Here is a 5,705-nt window from a genome sequence, read left to right as displayed (position 1 = left end):
TATAGACAGAAGTCAGTGGCGTGAGATCAATATGAAGGGCTGATATCTAAAAAATATATTAAGGGGTGAGAAAGAGGAAGACACTGGAAAAAGAAAAAGGGAGAAGTAGAATGGGGTAAATTATTTGACATAAAAGAGGCAAGAAAAAGCTTTTACAATGGAAGGAAAGAAGGGGGAAGTGCAAGGAAGTGAGTGAACCTTAATCTCCTCAGAATTGGGTACAGAAATCTATCTTACCATACAGGAAAGCAGGAGGGAAAGGGGATAAGAGAAAGGGCCTGGTGATAGAAGAAAGGCAGATTGGGGGAGGAATATTCAGAAGCAAAACCTTTTTTAGAAGGGATGTGGTAAAAGGAGAGAAAAAATTGAATAAATGGCATGGGGGGGGGGGGCGGAAAGGATTGTGGAAAATACCATAAGAAATAGAAACTGTGATAAAAAAAAGGAAGCAAGTTTCTCTGATAAAGGCCTCATTTCTCAAACATATAGAAAATGGACTCAATTTTATTCAAAAAAGAATCATCCCCCAATTGATAAATAAACAAAATATATTATCAGTTTTCAGATGAAATAATCAAAGCTGTCTATTGCTGTATGGAAAAATGCTCTGACTCACTATTGAATGGAGAACTGAAAATTAAAACAATTTTGAGGTAATATTCATATCTATGAGATTGACCAAAAGGACAGAAAGGAAAATGACAAATATCCAAGGGGATGTGGAGGAAATGAAGCATTAATGCACTGTTAGTGGAATTGTGAACTGATTCAACCCTTCTGTAGAGCAATTTGGGCCTAAAACCATATCTACCCTTTGTCATAGTAATACCACTACTTGGTCAGTACTTTAAAAGAGATTTTAATAAAAGGAAAAAAACATTTATATATATATATATATATATATATATATATACACACACATACATACATACATACACACATATAATATATACACATACGTATACACATATATGTATATATACATATGAAGTATTTATAGCAGATGTTTTCTGGTGGCAAAGATTTGTAAATTGAGGGAATTCCTATCAATGATGAATAGCTAAACAAATTGTGATATGTGATTATGAAGCAATACTATTGTGCTGTAAGAAATGATGAACAGGAGGCTCACAGAAAAACCTCGAAAGACTTATATGAGCTGATGCAAAATGAAATATACTGTGTGTAAAGTAACAGCAATATTATAAGTTAGTCTGCTGTGAATGGCTTAGCTATTCTCAGCGATACCATGATCCAAGACAACTCAGTAACATGAAAAATGCTATCCATTCCCAGAAAAAGGACTGAAGGTGACTAAACACAGATTCAGATTGAAGCATATTTTTTAACTTTCTTTATTTTTCTTGAGGTTTTTATTTTTTTTTTCTTTTGGTCTATGTTTTCTTTCACAACATGGCTTTGCATGTCTACACAAGTATAGGTGAGGAGGAAGGTAGGAGAGAATTTGGAACTCAAACTTTTAAACTATTGTTCCATGTAACTGGGGAAAAATGAAATACTAAATGTGCTTTTTAAAAGAGATATTGTACCCATGTTTATAACAAAACACACACAAACACACACACCCTACATTTTCTTTGTTTGTTTTCTTTAACCCCTTGAGCTTTTTTTTTTTTAAATGCAATTTATTTATTTAACATATTTGGTTTTCAGCATTGATTTTCACAACATTTTGAATTACAAATTTTCTCCCCATTTCTACCCTCCCCTCCACTCCAAGATGGTTTATGTTCTGGTTGCCCTGTTCCCCAGTCAGCCCTCCCCTCTATCACCCCCCCTCCCCTCTCATCCCCTTTTCCCTTCCTTTCTTGCAGGGCAAGATAAATTTCTACGCCCCATTGCCTGTGTATCTTATTTTTTAGTTGCATACAAAAACTTTTTTTTGTTTTTGAACATCTGATTTTAAAACTTTGAGTTCCAAATTCTCTTCCTTCTTCCCTTCCCACCCACCCTCCCTAAGAAGTTGAGCAATTCAACCTAGGCCACACATGTATTATTATGTATAACCCTTCCACAATACTCATGTTGTGAAAGGCTAACTACATTTTGCTCCTTCCCAACCCATCCCGCTTTATTGAATTTTCTCCCTTGACCCTGTCCCCTTTCCAAAGTGTTTGTTTTGATTACCTCCACCCCCATCTGCCCTCCCCTCCATCATCCCCCCGCCTTTTATTTTTTTTTTATCTTCCTCCCTCTTCTTTCCTGTGGGGTAAGACACCCAACTGAGTATGTATGGTATTCCCCCTCAGGCCAAATCTGATGAGAGCAAGGTTCACTCATTCCCCCCTCACCTGCCCTCTCCCCTCCTCCCATAGAACTGCTTCCTCTTGCCACCTTTATGCGAGATAATCCACCCCATTCTATCTCTCCCTATCTCCCTCTCTCAGTATGTTGGTCTCTCATCCCTTAATTTCATTTTATTTCTTTTAGATATCTTCCCTTCATCTTCAACTCACCCTGTGTCTGCTCTCTTTTACATATATATATATATATATCCATATATATAAACACATATATATATATATATACATATACACATACATACACATACACATAGATATATACATACATACACATTCACTTATATATATACATAAACATATATATATATATATATATATATATATATATATATATATATATACATGCATATTCCCTTCAACTACCCTAATACTGAGGTTTCATGAATCATACTCATCATCTTTCCATGTAGGAATGTAAACAAAACAGTTCAACTTTAGTAAGTCCCTTGCAATTTCCGTTTCTTGATTACCTTTTCATGCTTCTCTTGATTCTTGTGTTTGAAAGTCAAATTTTCTATTCAGTTCTGGTCTTTTCACTGAGAAAGCTTGAAAGTCCTCTATTTTATTGAAAATCCATATTTTGCCTTGGAACATGATACTCAGTTTTGCTGGGTAGGTGATTCTAGGTTTTAATCCTAGCTCCATTGACCTCCGGAATATAGCATTCCAAGCCCTTCGATCTCTTAATGTAGAAGCTGCCAGATCTTGGGTTATTCTGATTGGGTTTCCACAATACTCAAATTGTTTCTTTCTGGCTGCTTGCAGTATTTTCTCCTTCATCTGGGAGCTCTGGAATTTGGCAACCATATTCCTAGGAGATTTCTTTTTGGGATCTATTTGAGGAGGCGATCGATGGATTCTTTCAATTTCTATTTTGCCCTGTGGCTCTAGAATATCAGGGCAGTTCTCCTTGATAATTTCCTGAAAGATGGTATCTAGGCTCTTTTTTTGATCATGGCTTTCAGGTAGTCCAATAATTTTTAAATTGTCTCTCCTGGATCTATTTTCCAGGTCAGTGGTTTTTCCAAGGAGATATTTCACATTGTCTTCCATTTTTTCATTCCTCTGGTTCTGTTTTATAATATCCTGATTTCTCATAAAGTCACAAGCTTCCACTTGCTCCAATCTAATTTTTAAAGTAGTATTTTCTTCAGTGGTCTTTTGGACCTCCTTTTCCATTTGGCTAATTCTGCCTTTCAAGGCATTCTTCTCCTCATTGGCTTTTTGGAGCTCTTTTGCCATTTGAGTTAGTCTGTTTTTTTAAGGTGTTGTTTTCTTCAGTGTATTTTTCAGTATTTTTTTGGGTCTCCTTTAGCAAGTCATTGAGTTGTTTTTCATGGTTTTCTCGCATCCTTCTCATTTCTCTTCCCAATTTTTCCTCTACTTCTCTAACTTGCTTTTCCAAATCCTTTTTGAGTTCTTCTATGGCCTGGGGCCAGTTCATGTTTTGCTTGGAGGCTTTTGTTGTAGGCTCTATGACTTTGTTGTCTTCTTTAGGCTGTATGTTTTGGTCTTCTTTGTCACCAAAGAAAGAATCCAAAGTCTGAGACTGAATCTGGGCACGTTTTCGCTGCCTGGCCATATTCCCAACCAACTGACTTGACCCTTGAGTTTTTCAGTGGGGTATGACTGCTTGTAGACTAACGAGTTCTATGTTCTACGTTTGGGGGGGAGGTGCCAGCTCTGTCAGAGCCGCACTCCTCCTTCCCCAAGGACCCCCAGTCCAGACTGGGCTTAGATCTTCAGCAGGCTGTTGCACTCCTGCTCTGATCTGCCACTTAATTCCTCCCACCAGGTGGGCCTGGAGCCAGAAGCAGCAACAGCCCTAGCTGCCCCACCTCCGCTGCCCCCGGGGCTGGAAGCCGAACCGCGAACTCCTTCCACTCCCGCAGCTTTTCCCACTAACCTTCTCCGCAGTCTTTTGTATTTGTGGGTCCAGGGGTCTGGTAACTGCCGCAGCTCACTGAATCAGGGCGCTAGGGCCCCCTCCGCCCTGCTTCTGGTCTGGATCGTCCACGCCGCTCAGGCTGGGCTCTGCTCCACTCCGTTCCCAGCTCCCAGCTCCGTGTGGAATAGACCTCACCCAGAGACCATCCAGGCTGTCCTGGGCTGGAGCCCTGCTTCCCTCTGCTGTTCTGTGGGTTCTGCCGTTCTAGAATTGGTTCAGAGCCATTTTTATAGGATTTTGGAGGGACTCGGGTACGGAGCTCACTCTAGTCCGTGCTTACCAGCCGCCATCTTGGCTCCGCCTCTCCCTCTTAGTTATTTCTAGGGTCAAATAACAACCCCTTGAGCTTTAAAACCTTTATGTGCTAAACTAACCTTGGTAAAGCTTTACAAGTCCTTTGAGTCTTTCTAAGGCCTCTTTTGCTGTTCTGGGATGCTAAAGAGGCAGTATGATAATGAAAACAATTGTTGGATCTGAAGCCAAAGCTCATGGCTTCTACTCTGTCCTCTCAGACATCTAGGTGGTACAGAATTTAGAATAGTTGTCCTGGAATCAGGAAGACATGAATTGAAATCTACCTAGTTGGGTGATTCTGGGCAAGTTATTTAAACATTGTCTACCTTCATTCCTCAGATATAAAATGGACAGAATAATAATGCCTATGACTATGATTTTTGTAAGGAAAAAGAAAATGAGACAATATTCATAAAATGCCTAGAATGGTGACTTAGCAGAGTGACTTTAATGTTCATTCCCTTTCCCTGTCTCTTATTATTGTGACCTTGATCCTCAGTTTCTTCTGTAAACTGAATATTTTAGATAGCTTCTGAGGTTCTTAAAGTTCTAGAGCTATGAGCTTAAGAGTCAAAAAGCTCTATGAAGAGGGGCATTTCTATCCTTTAACAAACTATACTTGTTAAGAAAAAAAGTTGGGGATAGAGCCCAGATGGCTGAGTAAAAGCAGGGACTTGCTAGAGCTCACCCCCAAACCCCTCCAAATACCTATAAAAATGACTGAACAAATTCTGGAGCAGCAGAACCAACAAAAGTATAGGGTAAAACAAATTTCCAGCCCAAGACAACCCAGAAGGCCAACAGGAAAAGTCTGTTGCAACAGTCTGAGAGAAAAGTGCAATCCAGTGTGGGCCATGCTGGCACAGATGGGGCCAGAGTAGGTTTCAGGGGATTGAATCACTGGCAGCTTTAGTGGTTTCCAGAGTTCTCAATCGACAAACACCAAAGACAACATATAAGCTCAGTAGGAAAGGTCTGTAGGACCTGGGTGAGATAGGAGCTTGGTCCAGGCTGAACCTCAGGGTGGCAGCAGTAGCAATGGCAACAGCAGCAACAGTGGCATTGGCTACCTCTGGAGTTCTCAGCCGACAGATAGTGGGAGGATGGAGTGGCTTATCAGAGGAGGATTGCAGGGATCT

This window comes from Trichosurus vulpecula, chromosome 6, assembly GCF_011100635.1.
Source record: "Trichosurus vulpecula isolate mTriVul1 chromosome 6, mTriVul1.pri, whole genome shotgun sequence".
NCBI lineage: Eukaryota > Metazoa > Chordata > Mammalia > Diprotodontia > Phalangeridae > Trichosurus > Trichosurus vulpecula.
Note: the sequence above shows the minus strand (reverse complement) of the source record.